Source organism: Dipodomys spectabilis, unplaced genomic scaffold (genome assembly GCF_019054845.1).
Source record: "Dipodomys spectabilis isolate Male_0828 unplaced genomic scaffold, ASM1905484v1 ptg000350l, whole genome shotgun sequence".
NCBI lineage: Eukaryota > Metazoa > Chordata > Mammalia > Rodentia > Heteromyidae > Dipodomys > Dipodomys spectabilis.
In genome coordinates, this window is record NW_024871027.1 from 224560 (window position 1) to 241112 (window position 16553).

Genomic DNA, 16553 nt, shown 5'->3' on the forward strand with positions numbered 1-16553 from the left:
CTTAATTTCCCTCTTTATAAATTCACATGCACCTATAAAAAATGGTGTGGCCATCCCAATACCCTTCTCAAAGTACCTCCTAATGACAACTTACAAAAAGTTGTATTATATTACAAGGAAAACAATGCTACAAATAAAGAAAACCAATAATTAAATAAGAATGATTAATAAAATAAAAAACAAAACATTTACCATTTTTTCAGTTTTTGAAGTGTACTACAAATTAGATTTTATTATTGTCATATTTCTTTACATTTAACACTGGCTAAGATTATGACGTTCAACAAGAATTTTATAGGCTATGAGTAGTGTTTAAATCACCCACTAAGATTACCATTTATAGTTCATCTCATAATTTGTATATGGCTTATATCATCATTTGTTCCTCACTAACATATAAAGTAAGGAAGGCCTACAGTTTTAACAGAAACTGTGTAGTTAACATAGTCAACTCTTTATTCTGCTCCTTTACACAAAGACTTTGCAACTTCTCATTAGTAAGGTTTCAATAAACTCTGAAATGTACATACTTAGTAGTAGTTATGTGCTACCATAAATCTTAAATACTTTATAGAAAAGTATTATGACTTGCCAAACAGTCCCAGTTTTGGCATATATAAGCAAATTCCCAAAATTAAATATATTTAAAACATTAAATATTTTAACAAACCTTAACACTTGCTGCAGTGTTCATTATGACAGGTCCCTTGTATAGAATAATTGAATTCCTCCTCCTACACATCTCTTGAACAACAAATATCTGGAATTATTTTGTTTTTGACATGTCAATCTTGATTTTTTCTTAAATGTGTACTTATGTAAGAAGTACATGGTTCTAAAATTTCATGAAATTCTTTTAAGCTTACGTTTTGTTGTATTTTCTAGTTTAAGAAAATCAATTAGAATTTATATATAAAAAATGTTCCTTGCTCAATTCAGCATCACATACACTAACATTGGAATGATACAGAGAAGATTAGCATGGCCCCTGTGCAAGGATGACAGGCAAATTTCTGAAACATTCCATCGCCCAATTTGTTAGGAAATGGAAAGACTTGGAAAAAAATTAAGTGAAGTAAGCCAAATCCAAAGAAACATAGGTCCCATGGTTTCTCTAATTTTCAATAACTAATGTATGTCTGGGATAAGCAGAAAAGGTCAAAAGTTATGTGTATATGACCAGATAAGATTGTGTTAAGGGAAATGAACCCCAAGTTAGGGACACAAGTGGTTTTTTATTTTCTTGCTATTTTTTCTTACATACTTATGACGTGCAGTGTTTTTTTTTGTTTGTTTCTTTATATGTTCCTCCCCCATGTTATAACACCTGTTTTCAATGTATTTGAAGTTGGTGTGCCTACATCTTGTTTATACTCTCCTCTAATTTTTTGAGAGGAAGGACAAAAAAACCAAAATGCTTAACTAGGGATACAGGTTGACCCATGTAACAATGAGATGCACAATTCACTATGTTGTAAAGTGAACTTTACAATTGAGGCCGGGAAATGGAGGAGGTTAATGGACTTGTGGAGGTGGGAGGGAAGGGATGGTAGGGGAACAATAAAGGAGGAGGTAACAATGCTTGTTAGGAAATGTACTCATTACCTTGCTCATGTAATTGTTACCCCTCTGTACAATATTTTTACAATAAAAATGTATAAAAATGTTCTGAGATGGAAGAGTTTATTTCCTTTATTTTACTCATATAATTTCGTTAGCAAAGAAATTCATGCAAAACTCCGATATGAAGGTAATTTGAATAAATATGTTTGTGAACACACGCATGTGCTTAAGCACTTGCATGTGTGTTGGCGTGTTCAGAGTTTGAAATCAGGGCTTCAAGTCTTGCAAGGCCTTTTCTCTCTAGATTGGTGTGCTACTAAATGAGCTACATCTCCATTCTTGGCCCTTTGCTAGTTCATTAAAATTTTTGAAAAATAATCTCATGAATTTCGTTTGCCCTGATTGGGTTCCAACTGTTATCCACAGATCTCAGGCTCCTGAGTAGATATCCCAAGTAGTTAGGATTACAGGTCTGACAAACCAGCAAAGACTTTCAGAATAACGTTAAAAGTAGAAGAAAATTTACTTCAGAGTGGCATGTTTTAGCATCTCCAATTTTAAAGCATTTTGGAGTGATTATTTATGATTTTTTAAATTTTTGGTTACTTATAAGAAAGTAGATGATGATATTTAAAAGTTTTAGTACTTTTTGAAAAGGATACTGGAATTGTGGGACAGAAGAAATTTGCCTCTCTTTGGACCTCAATGTTTAAGCTCAGCTCTGAGCATGATAACCCAATGTCACCAACACAATCTGTGTTGAAGACAAATGTGACAGAAAACAATCACCATGGGCAATATGAATATTGAATTGAGAGTGTTATAGAATGGAGAGATTTTATCTACCTTTTGTGTATTGCTGAAAGACTTTTGGAAATTTGACTCATTTCCTTCCTCACTGTGTGTGTCTTTAGGTCATGCACTTACTGCCTTTAATTGCAATTCTTCCCAACACTAAAATGGTAATAACATTAGCATTATAGCAAATGTTATCTTAACAATTAAGGGAATAAAACTTGTGAAATACTTAACATAAACTTGTAGGAATGAGCTTTGAGTTTAGCCAGCATTCTTTTTAAAATACTAAATAGAATGTGATAATAGTACAGAAACCATTACATGTAGTGAGCAAACAGAAGTAATATCTATTGATCATGCTCTGCTTCCAAGGAAGCCAGGTGGATAACTTCTCTTGCTGTAAATCAAACTGGTCATCTTATGTCTTGATAGTGTAAAATTATCAGGGACAGAATGATGAAAGAATGTTGTAGACTGAGATGAAATCCATAAGAAATTGTGCAAAACGGATAAAACATAAAATTATCTGAGCAGTATATTGTGTTTTACAACATTTAAGTTACATCGCAAAGATAAAGAAGACATAGAAGAATAAATTCATTTTTTGTTGTCCCATCATATGTCCTTAAAAGGATTAACTCTTTACTCATTCTTATACAGGCATCATCGGATGAGAGGAACTGTATTTTTTTTTGTTTGCTTACTTCCATTTATTCTTCAGTTTTAAATCTGAGCTACTTGAGACTGAAAGAAACCAAGGGAAATTAGACAAACAGGCTTTGGAAAGAACAATCAATGTAAAATAAATAAACTACAGCCTTGTAACAGGTCTAACTAAATTGAGTTACATACTGTCAATTGTTAACACAAAATGATTTAAGCAATACCATGTTATTAAAAACTGAAAAATGTTAAGAGTTGCTACATTTTTTTTCTTTTATACTACCTTGAATTAATAATTGATCTAATTTAGCGAGATTAAAGATAAGATTAACAGAAACTGGATCAAAAATGGACAAAAGGTTTGAATAGACATGTTCTCAATAAAGCCCTGAAAATTGCCTGTGGGTTTACAAAGTTGTGTTTAATACAACTTCTATGCTGCCGTAATGCTTTTTGAGCAGAAGTCATTAGAGAAATATAATTCAAAATTACTATGATACAACTTCATAACTATTATAACTTATCAAAAAATTAATGGAACCAGTTATGGTGGTAAAGGCTTGTAATTTCAAGCATTTAGGAGGTTGGATTTAAGTCTAAGGCCAGTCTAGGGTACTGCAGATAATAAAAACCTGCCCTTTATTACCTTTGAAGAAAAGGTAATAATGTTGGTGAGAGTGTGGAGAAAATGAAATTATCTACTCTATTGGTCAAAAAACAGGTTAGCATTCTTGTGGTAGAAAGTAGTATGCAAGTTTCTACAGAAATTCAAAGTTGAGATATCATGTGACCCACCAATCATGTGATTATTTCTCTCTAGGTAACTCGAAAATAAATCTGTAGTTCATTGTTATTCACATTATTCACAAGAGCAGCCAAGATATAAGTCAATGTTCAGTGTTCAACTGCAGACTATTAAAGCAACCTTGGTACAAGCACAAATATCTTTTTCTGTTTCATCCTTAAAATAACAAGAGACTGCTGCCATTAGCCATAACTTACAATGACCTGAAAAATGTATTGGAAATGAAGAAAAATGTTGTGTTCTGATCTTTGTAAACTCACTTCTCTCTCTCTCTCTCTCTCTCTCTCTCTCTCTCTCTCTCTCTCTCTCTCTCTCACACACACACACACACACACACACCAACCTCAAATATTAAGACAGCATTTTTTTTAAGTAAAGCAAAGTGGAACATCTGGGGCATTTAGTTTACAATGTAGAAGATACTAGATATACAGTATGAGGTATAGAGTTGAAATGTTCATGAGAATGCAGGGGACAACATTGGCCTTACATAGGAATGAAGCTAAATAAGTAGGAGTTGTTCTTCTTAGTAAGGGTTGCTCTTTTAGTTGTTGTTCTTTCAGTAATGGATAAGATGAACATAATTTTTTCAATATACCTGCCTGTTTGGAGAAATGATAACAAACAATATAGCAATAATGTTGCACGCTCAACATAGAACAAACTGTCAAATTAAAATACATGAGATTATCCTTGATGTAAACTAATTATTACAAATAAGGGAAACCATGGGAACTATGTTTTTTTAAGTCTGTCTTATTTCACTTAATATGATTTTTTCCAAGACCTTCATTTCCTTACAAATGAGGTAGTATCTTTCTTTCTGATGGAAGCATAGTATGTGTGTGTATGTGTGTATGTGAGTGTGTGTCTCATTTTCTTGATCCATTCATCTACTGAGGGCCATCAGGGTTGATTCCATATCTTAGCTATGGTAAATATTACTGTGATAACCATAATTGTGCTTGTAGCTTTAGTGTGGCCTTGTTTGTGGTCATCTGGTTCAGTGCACAGAAGTAGGATTATTGGGTCATAGGGAGCATTATTGTGTACATCAAGTATAATCTTAGTAGATGAGTAGAACAGCTCAATAGCTATGTACATATGACCGTATAAGGTGATTCTAAGTGAAATGAACTCCAAGACATGTTCTTTGTTGTTGTTGTTCTTAATGTACTACATGATTTATTTTTATCCTTTTTATGTTTTCCCACCTATGGTTTATCCCCTGTAGTCACTGTATTTGATTTTGGTACCCTGTGTATTGTAAATATGTTGATCCGAACTGGGGAACGGGAAGGAAAAAAAAATAGTGAGACAAAGGACAAAGGGGGAAATTATACAACAGTGTTACTCACAAAACAATAGCTTGGAAACGATCTTGGGAGGTGCGTTGTTAGGGAAGAGGGAGAAGAATGGGTGAAGGGGTAACAAGATAGAAAATAATTAATTCATGACCTTAATTATGTAACTATAACCCCTCTGTACATTACCTTGAAAATAAAATTTAAATAAAATATATGAGAGCAGCAATACAGTCGGTGGGACTAGGGGAAATGCTGTACTATACAAAGAAAAGTAGAACAGCTGTGGAGAGCAGCAACTTGACTTTAATGTAGGAAGTAATAAACTAGCGTATAGATTTTCAGCCTCATGTCAGTCACTAAAAAGGGAAAACAAAATGCATAATCAGCAAACCAATAGAGATAAAATAGAAAACTAAACAATTGAGGTGAAGAGATGACTTGCATCAAGAATAACAAATGACACAATTAGAAAACAATAACAAGATGGTAAGTTTAATAAACATTACCCATAATTCTATTAAATGTTGTTTACATCACAATTTGTTAGAACTATAATTCAAATCACAGTTTAATAGTATATCATTTTAGTAATATTTTACTTATCATTGATTACTTCATATTGAATGTTTAATATATAATTTTACTTTCTGCAGATATAGAAAAAAATGAAACTAATTTCAATAAATTAATGTAATAATTCAAAGTGTATCCTACACTTAGCACTCATCTTAACATGAAAAAATAAATTATTGCACCTCATTGTAGTAAAATTCACACCACACAATACAGGAGGGTATGACTCCTCTAATCTAGCTTAAATTGTTGAAATTTGAATTTTACATGCATGTTTAATTCCTGTCTAGGTGAAATCTAAAACATATACAATCATATACACGAAGAGTATTTCAGATGATACTTAAAAGTCACATTCATTAATTAAATTTTTATTATTTTGTACTAAATAAATATTTAAAGAGAGACTGAATTTCTGAGTAGATGATGATGTATGTGTGCCAGATTATTCATATTGAGGCTTATTTTATATTTCTGACATTGATTCTACAGTCGGATTTCAATTTCCATAAGGGGTTAAGTGCTTTATATTGGATATATGAAAGTAAACTGAATGTTTATTCCATTAATCTTTTGCCACTTGTCTAATCCCAATATAATTTATCCATGTGTTTGATGTAATGAAAATAACAACAGATAAAAGCAAGATAAATCAGTCTGTAGTAGACAAGTATTTTCACCTTTATTTTCATAGTTGGTCCTCTTTTATTTATTTTTTTTTTTAATTTAATTTTATTTTATTTGAGAACATACTGTACAGAGGGGTTACAATTACATGGGCAGGATAATGCATACATTTCTTACCAAGCATTGCAGCCTCCTCCTTTGTTTACCCTTCACCTCCCTTCTCAGCCACCCCCCTCCCTCCCACCCAATCATACCACCCCTCCCCCCCCCCGACATTGTAAAGCTGGTTTTGACATGACATTTTGTACTTCTCATTGTTGCAACAGGTCCACCTGAATCCTTAAACGACTTGTTTGTCCCCATCTCCTCCACATGTTATACTGACATCAAATATAGTGAAAGCGGGGGTTACACTGTGGGGGAGGGACATACAAAGCAACAAAGAGATAATATTATAAATGCGTTAGAAACACATGCATGAAAGAAACAAAAACATTAAAATACATATTTGAGGTTTCGTTTTCCTAACATCACATTATTTGACTTTTTCCGCTTGACTCATACCACATTACAGGATGGAATAGGAGAAACCCTGGGTCTCCTTGGCACAGGCCGAAATTTTCTGAATAAAGACCCGGAAACACAACAAATCAAAGAAAGGCTGGACAAATGGGATTGTATAAGGTTGCAGAGCTTCTGCAGGGCAAATGACATAGCTAGCAAGATCAATAGAAAGCCCACGGACTGGGAGAAGATCTTTACTAGCCATACAACGGACAAGGGTCTCATATCTAAAATATACTTGGAACTCAAAAAATTAAACCACCCAACAACAAATCCTCAAAGAAACAACTGCCCAATAAGTAAGTGGGCGAAAGACTTAAAGAGAAGCTTCTCTGAAGAAGAAAGAAGGATGGCCAATAGACACATGAAGAAATGTTCAACATCCCTAGCCATAAAAGAAATGCAAATCAAAACAACATTGAGATATCACCTCACTCCAGTTAGAACAGCAAAAATCAAGAACTCTAACAACAACAGATGCTGGAGGGGATGTGGACAGAAAGGAACCTTACTTCATTGTTGGTGGGAATGTAAACTTGTTCAACCACTTTGGAAAGCAGTATGGAGGTTCCTCAAAAGACTCCACATAGAGCTCCCCAATGACCCAGCAATCCCACTTTTGGGCATTTACCCAAATGATCACAAACAAGGCCACACTAAAGCTACCAGCACAACTATGTTTATTGCAGCATTATTTACCATAGCTAAGACATGGAACCAACCCAGATGCCCCTCAGTAGATGAATGGATCAAGAAGATGTGGTATATATACACAATGGAATTCTATGCCTCCATCAGAAAGAATGACATTTCCCCATTTGTTAGGAAATGGAAAGGCTTGGAAAAAATTATATTAAGTGAAGTAAGCCAGGCCCAAAGAAACATAGGTCCCATGGTTTCCCTTATTTGCAATATCTAGTTGGTCCTCTTTTACACTACAGAATATTCTTGGAAAATGTGCTCCAGGCTGGCCACAACTGCAGAATATTATGGTTTGATGAATCATAAGAGAAGGAAGGAAGGGGACCATTCTTCCAAAAGTCTGCTCCATGGGATGTGATCTGTTTCATGGTGCTGAATTGGAAATGAACATTTTTCACAGTCAACCTTGAAAAGCCATCTTGATAGACAATTTCTATAAGTAGTTACAGAGGATTATTGATGGCTTTGCAAGGATGCCAGATTGACCCATTTTGAGACAATTAACAGGAATTTAGTTAGCTGTTTCTTTGTATCTTTAGGAGAAAAACTCATTGACTCTAGGTCAGGGGATCATTGGGACCCAGAGAAGCTACTACCTTGAATAGTAATCCTAGACCTCTAAAACAAACAAAAAAAATACCACACAAAACCAACCAACAAACAAAAACTCCAGTAAGCACAGCCAGTCAGGTCTGTTATCACAGCCTACATGAAGTCAGGTAAAAAACAGAAGCTGAAAGTCATTTAGCTGATCAATAATGTATTTTTTATGAGGCAGACTCAAATGAGACTCCAGAGAGTCAGAAAGACTGAACGGAGAGACTAAAATTGATCACACAAAGATTAGAAAGTAAAATTCCTTGTAGAACAAGTAAATCATAGAAAGCCTATGCATGTAAGAACAAGCCAGAAAACCAAATTCCAGAAATGCACATTTTCTTAGAGGTCAGCTTAATGAATTATCAATGGAAATCTTTGAATTCTTAAATATTTGACCACATGTGGGAGAAGGCTGAAGAGAATGAAAATGTCATTATTCACATTAGGAAGTAATCAAGCAAAGATTTGTTATAAAAAGAGAAAACAATTATTCCAAAAGTGGGTCTCATTTGTTTTGATGTAACAGTTCTTGATTTAGGTGCTAGCAATTGCCATACAATTGTTCAGTCCCACAGCTGAGTTGATACTGGCTGCAGTATTCCTGCATGAAGGAAAAGAGAAAATTTACAAATGTCTGATGAAATGAGTTGAAGGTGAAGTGTTCTAATAGTGATATATGAGGTGTAGACACAAGTGAAGAGGTGGATTTTCTTTTCTAAAAATTCTCCATTTTTAGCCTGGTGCCAGTGGCTCAGAGCTGTAATCCTAGCTAACCATGAAGCTGAGATCTGAGGACCGCAGTTCAAAGACAGCCTGGGCAAGAAAGTCCTTGAGACTCTTATCTCCATTTAACCACCAAAAAACCAGAAGTGACACTGTGGCTCAAGATATAAAGTACCCCACCTTGAGTTGAAGAGCTCAGGAACAGTGCCCATGCCAAGACTTCAAGCCCCTCGAACAACAACAACAACAAAATCTCCCTTTTCTTGGACTGCCTACATCTTTTCCTAATATTCAACAAAGAAGCCATTTTGTCACCCACTACCTTTAAGTCCTTTGCTAGCTATTGCAAATAGAATGATTTGGTATCTTATGTCAAAGGGTTCATTTTTGTGGAAACAAATGCCAGCAGTGGTAACTTTTTTTCCAGTCCTTGAACTCTGGACCTGGGCACTGAACATGGTTATACTTGTAGCTTTCATGTGAGCTTGTTTGTTAATTTTTGGATTACTGCCCATGTGGGGAATTACTGGGTCTTAAAGGAGATGTATATTTACTCTTTTCAGGAAACTCCGTACTGCATTCCACAGTGTTTGAACAATTTAATTTCCAACCAACAGTGTGATAGAGTTCCCAATTGACTGCATCCATGCCAGCATTTGCTATAGTTAGCTTTCTTCATAATGAACGTTCTAACTGGGAAGAGGTAGAATCTGTCTTGTTTACTTGTAGATACCAAAACTGAATGAATCCATGAAACCTATATTATTTTGTCTGCATTCCTTTCTCTTTTCTCTTAGTAGAATTTTCCCAAGCCTTTCATTTTTTCTTAAGACTGGTGAAAAGTTATCCTTTCTAATGGGTGAATAGAATTCTATTGTGTGTGTGTGTGTGTGTGTGTAAGATGACTATAAGCCCATGAGTTCATTTCTAAGCCTTCTGTTTCATCTGTAATTTTGTAATTCCATATTAAATTTGAATTGCTTTCTCGAATGCATTGAAGAATATTGTTGGAATTTTGATAAGTATTGCATTGTTAGTAGTTTGGGGGCAGTATTGCAGTTTTCACTATATTAATTCTTACAACCAGGAGCATTGAAGGACTTTCCATTTCCTTGAATCTCCTTCAGTTTCCCTTTTTATATTTTTAAAGTTTTCACAGTAGAGGTCCTTCACATATTTAGTTAAATTAATTAATTCTCAGTTTTGTTGTTGGTCTTTTGTTTAGATTTGTTTTGATTTTGAGGCTAATACATATGAGGTTGTTTTTTGGGTTTCAGCCTGGTTCATCCCACTGTTGGTAACAGAAAAACTACTGATTTTTGTGGGCTATATACCTTGCTACATTGCCGAAGTTTAACATCACTTTTACTATCTTAAGGCAGGAAGCTATAGGGTCATTTCATCTGTAAAAAGGGATAGTTTACTTCTTCCCTATTTGGATCCTCTTTATGTTTTTCTCTTCCCTATTGCTTTTGCTAGATAGTCCACTACCATATTGAAGAGTAGTAGAGAGAGTGGACATCTTTGTCTCATTCCTGATTTTAATGTCTCCATACTTCCATTGTTACGTAATTGCTAATTATCATTATCATATACATATTCAGTAGTATATTGAGGAACGTTCCATGCATTCCTAGCTTCTCATAACTTTTTAATCATAAAGTGGTATTTCAGGTTGTTAAAAAGCTATTTCTACATCCAAATAGACAATGATGTGTTTCTTGTCCTGGCTTCTGCTGATGGTTTGTATTATGTTTACTGACAAGAATATTGAATCCAATTGTATCCTATGCTCAATCCTATTTGATCATACGATGTGATTTTTTTGTTAGTGGCAGAAATTGGTTGGTGAGAATTTTTTAAGAAGTTCTGTATCAATGCTGATCAAAGAACTGGGTTCATAGTTCTCTTTCTTTGGTGAGTCCCTATGTGATTTGGGAAAGAGTCTAATTCTAGCCTCATAGAATGTGTTTTGATAATTCCATTTCTCTTTCTATTCCATTGAAGAGTTAGTTCTAACTACTGTAAGTTCTTTGCAGGCCTTAATTTCATGGTAAATTCATTGAGTCCTAGATTTTTCTGGAATGGAAAGTGGTTTATTGACATTTCATTTTCATTACTTCTTATGTGTTACTTCTTGGTTCAGATCAAGTATAGGAAAGCATGAATTTCTCCAGGATTCTCCAGGTGATTGGCATACGGTTTTCAAAGTACTCTCTTGCAAACTTCTTAATTTTTTCTTATTTATGTTGTGATGTCTCATTTTTGTCTGTAATTTTCTCTATTTGGGTGAGTTCTCTTATTTTTTAGGGGGGGGATTTTATATCATGAAGGTGATATACTGAAGGGTGGGTTACAGTTAAATAAGTAATGAGTAAATTTTTTTGTGGGGGGGTCCGGTCATGGGGACTGAACTCTGGGCCTGGGCGCTGTCCCTCAGCTCTTCAGTTCAAGGTTAGTGTTGTACCACTTGAGCCACAGAGCCACTTCTGGTTTTTTTCTTTTTGCCAATGTGGTGCTGAGGAATTGAACCCAGGGCCTCAGGCATGCAGGCAAGTGCTCTACCACTGAGCTACCTTCCCACCCCCATGAGTACATTTTTTAACAGTATTACCCTTCCTCATTTTGTTCTCCTTCCCCCAACCCTGACATCCTACTCCCCCAAAGTTGTGAAGTTCATTTCTAACATATCATCAGTATATCACTGCTGCTTTGGTTAATCTTTGTCCCACCATTTCTGTGATTTCCCTTCCCTTCCCCAAATCAGATTAATTTATTTATAAGACAAAGGGTACAGAAATTAAAAAACAGTGACTACAGGGAATAAACCAAAGGGTAAAAACTAAATAGAAATAACTAAAAATTGTTCACTATACAATCATCTTGTATCCATGTCTTGGAGCACATTTCAATAAGCATCATTTTATATGGTGATATGCATATTGTTATTGAGCTATTTTGAATATCCTACACATATTCTATTTTTTCCAAATGAGTGGACTGTAGACTCTGATTCTTTGGGTCTGGCTTGTTTGACTTATGTTTTCCAAGTGATTCCATTTCCTTACTAATGGGGCAATATCATTCATTCTGACGCAAGCATAGAGTTTTGTGAATATATTCGACATTTTCTTGATCCATCATTGCTGGGTCATATAGGAGCTCTATTGAGGAACCTCTATACTTCATTACAGAGTATTTGAACAAGTTTACATTTCTACCAGTAGTGTAGTAATGTTCCTTTTTGGCCACATCCCCACCAGCCCAGCATCTCTTATTATTAGTTTTCTTCATAATGGTCATTTTAACTGGAGTGAGGGTGGAATCTAAATGTTGCTTTGATTTGCATTGCTTTTATGGCCAGAAAGGTTGAGTATTTCTTTATGTGTCTTAAGGCCATGCACATTTCTTCTTCAGAGAGGTCTGTAGCCCACTTATTAAGAGGGTTGTTATTTCTTGGAGGATTTGTTTTTTGGGTGACATTAACTTTTTGGGCTCTAAATATATTTGAGATATGAGGCCATTGCGCGTTGCAGAGCAACTAAAGGTCTTCTCCCAATCTGCATGCTTTTTATCTATTTATCTACGTAAGTTCTCATCTTAGTCAGATTTAGTAAGGGTCTGTCAAGTCTGTTAATTTATTTAAAAAACCAATACTGATTTAGTGATTCTTTCTATGTTTTATTTTGTCTTTATTTAGTTATTTCTGATTTAAACTTTTTATTTGTTTCTGTCTATTGCCTTGGGTTAGGGCTTCTTCCTGTTTTCAAGGAGCTTGAGCTACATAATTAAAATATTCATTTGAGATTTCCCCAATTACTTGCTGTAGGCACAGAGAGCTATAAATTTTTGTGTAAGTACTGCAAATATCAGAGTAGCTGGTATTTTGTGTGTTCCTTTTTGTTAAATTCTAGAAACTTTCAGATTTCCATTCTAATCCCTTCAGTGCTGCACTGGTCATTCAGTAACTTTTTGTTCAGTCTTCATGGGTTTGAGTTTTTTTTTTTTTTTTGGCTTTAGCTGTTAAATACTAAGTTTGTTCTGTTATTCTGTAATATGCTTCCCATCCATTTATTTTCTTGCTCTTCTCCTTCTTGATACCTATTTCCCTGAAATTTGATCTTCTAACTGAGTTTTGAAATTCTGGAAAGATCATTTCTTATTTCTTGGAGTTTTTCTAAATGATTATCTCCTCTTTCTTATTAGGCCTATTCTGTTTTTGACACTGAGATTATCTTCTATGTCATCTATTTACTGTGGAGACATTCTACTTTGTTTTTTATTTCCCTGTCTTCTAATTGGTCATTTTTAGGGGTTCTATCCTACTAATGCTTTGTTTTAGGTCTTGCATGGACTTTCTGTACATTTTTTTTCTTTGGGTGGGGGAGTTGCAAGGGTTGTTTTCTTAGCTCTGTCTTCTCTCATATCTTTTAACTAGGCATCCATTTTATTCTTGGACTCCTTTGTATTTTCAGAATTTATTTATATTTCTGTTTGTAGTCTCCGTGAATTATTTTTCTAATGATTGGTTGGTCTCATCTTGTTCACAAATTTTCTTGTAGAGGTTTTCTATCGTTCCATTAATCACATTTTTCAGCTGTATATGTAATGTATTTTGGTAACTATCTTCTAGATCCTTGATTGTCTGTTCTAATGCCTGGTTATTTACTGTGTGAATTATACTACTTTGACATCACTTTTCTTGTATTTTTCTGATTTGTTCTGTCCATTTGGAGGTTTTCTTTTTGGGGGATCTATGATCTTAATAGGTAAATCTCTATGTTCTTGGTTGATTTGCAAGTGTTGGTTTAGTCTTCTGTTGTGATTTGCTTTTCTGAAATTAGGTTTTTGTTTCGACCATTAAGTGTAGGAGTAGAAACCAGTTGTGATGAGATGTTGTGATGATCAAACTTGTGGTTCCAGTGACAGTTCAGACTGTCCAGTGGTATGGTGGATTGTCTCTCTGAATGGATGTGGCTTTCTCTCATGTACATTTCTGTTCCTACTTTTTTCCATGTTACCTTTTTATTTTCACACTGCAAATGAGTTTTTGAAAATGTTGGCCAAAACAGTCACAGCAGTCACCTGCCTGGCTGGACACCTTTTCATAGATTTCTGTTTCCTTGTGAAAACAGTATAAAATCTTCTTTTGAATTGTATATTATAGCTGACTTGGTGTGACCCTCTAGAAGAGGAGTACCTGCTAGGATACTAAATCTCTATTTTATCAGAGAGAGCTAGAGTAAACTTCTGTTGATCTTCTGCCATTGTTTTTCTCTTCCTCAGATTTATTTTTTACATTGTGGACTTTTTCACATAACTTAGGGTTTCTGATTTTTGTATTTGGTTATTTTTGTTTTTCTCTTTGTGTGACTTTGAGGTAGTGATTTCAGGCTTGTATTAAGAGACAGTAAATTATGCAATGTGTGTTAATATATTGAAGGAAAGAGAGCGAATATTTTAACATATTTGCTACACAAGTAAATTAATATTAACCAAAGCTAATTTAAATAATTACTGATGTACATTTCTGAGGATGAGTATAGTACTCTTTGATATATTGGAGGATAATACTTTAGACTCATTACAACTGAACACTTACTAAACTAAACTTTCTTCTTCAGAAAAACAAAAGCTGCATTTCTTTCATATTAGCATTATAAAATCATAATAGCTGCATGTTGAATTGTTTTCCTCTGCTATTTTCTATTCCATTCTTCATCCATTAGGTATCTAGAGCTTTGAATGACCAAATCTTTAATACCTATATTGTTTATATTGTGATGTAAATCTCACTAATATAAATATGAATTTATCTTTGAGTCTCATCTTGAGCTATATTGATATGAAAATTATGCAAGAAACCTGACTTTTTTACTCTTTTCTATGTTTTAATCAATAAATCCATTCTCCTTAAAAATAAGTTCTCATCTTTTATATTGCTCCAGTAAACATCATGTATTTGTAGTACTTTTACTGAAGTACACATAAAAATTGGAATAGGAAGATGCCTTCCCCATTATCACTTTAAATTAAATGCTTGGGGACTATTTTATTTGTAAAAAATTAAAAAGTGTAGTGCACATGTTCATACATGAATAAGATAATGGTTAACTCAATCAGACACAAGAACCACCACATCAAGACTCAATTTACTTATTGGCACCAAAATATTGTGTTCATGAATATCACTCATTTTTAGAATATGATTAGTCAATACAAAGTTTATCTTATATTTGAAATTTACAAAATAAAAATTACTCTCAAATTTTCTGTGAATATCCTGTTTCCAGGAATATATTTATTCAGCAAACAGAGAAACAAAATTAAGGATTCGTCACATAGAATGAAAGATGTAGTAGCAGACTGTCTCTTTAAGATTATAAGTACATGCAAATCCTGTGAATTATTCAAAGATACTATAAACATTCATAAGAGGATTTGTGATCAGAAGTGATAGGTAAGCAAAATAACTGGAAAATTGTATATATAAATTGACCTTTCAATAAAGGATGAGAAGTATTCAATAAATGAGCCTATAGAAGATGATGATTCTCTATCTCTAACACACATACAGTATTCTACATTTTCCCACATACTCAAGTTCTCTTACCTCAGTTCCTGATCAATATTCTTCTACTTTCATGATGTCAATTCCTACTAAAGTAACAACGTGTATTTTTTTGGTCTCTAGATCCTATACATTTTAATATTTTGGAACAGTAGTATGAATTCATGGAGTTTGACTTGAATGTAAAGTTTGAGGATATTGTATTCAGAGTACTGTTAATCGGCCTGAAGCATACAAAGAAACACAGGATACTAAGAACAAGGGACTTGATCTCAGGGAAACATACAGGTCCAGTCAATCAACTACAATTACAAAGAAATGGAACTGATCTCTGATGTGTCTGGGTGGCAGCTCTGTGAGTGTGTGTGTGTGTGTGTGTGTGTGTGTGTGAGACAGAGAGAGAGAGAGACAGAGAGAGAGAGAGAGAGAGAGAGAGAGAGAAAGAGAGAGAGAGAGAGAGAAAGAGAGAGAGAGGCTTCCATATTTACAATCCATAGAGCATTACTTCTTAGGGAGCAGGTGCTCATAACAGAGCTCTGATACAACTGTCATCACTTTTTACTGTGACTTTATTGCTTAATCTCTAATTAAAAAGGGAAAAATGAACTAACATCTTACATTGTTTTGACAATTAATTCGTATATTGAAGGCCAAAAGGAGGAATTAGAGATCAGTATAACCTTTTTTCTCTCTTCTGAATATTACACAGGAATAGCTGTGATTTGCAGGAGTCTCCTGCCATCTACTGACAGGTGAATTACTAATATGCTTAATAATATGAATCATATGAGAGAGAAAGATATCAGCCAGCAAGCACAAAGAACTAGTGATAAGATTGAACTTTAGAGCTGGGTTGCCACATCTTTTAGGAATGTAATTCCTTCATATGAACTTCAAATATTGTGGCTTTCCTTGTGTGTTTAAATGGTAAGAATGTACTGTAGGAACAAAAATTCCTGTTCAGCCAAGTAGAAAATGCTCATGATCCCATCCTCACGTTGCAAATTTCCATTCCATGTACTTCAGCACCTCAACTTTCCCTGTGGGAGACAGGAAA

At 34.4% G+C, this 16553-nt stretch overlaps 1 pseudogene; it reads left to right on the plus strand.

Moving 5' to 3' along the window:
• Window positions 1–926: 926 nt before the first annotated feature.
• On the plus strand, window positions 927–1039 carry LOC122095426 (annotated as a pseudogene).
• The last annotated feature ends 15514 nt before the right edge of the window (window positions 1040–16553 follow it).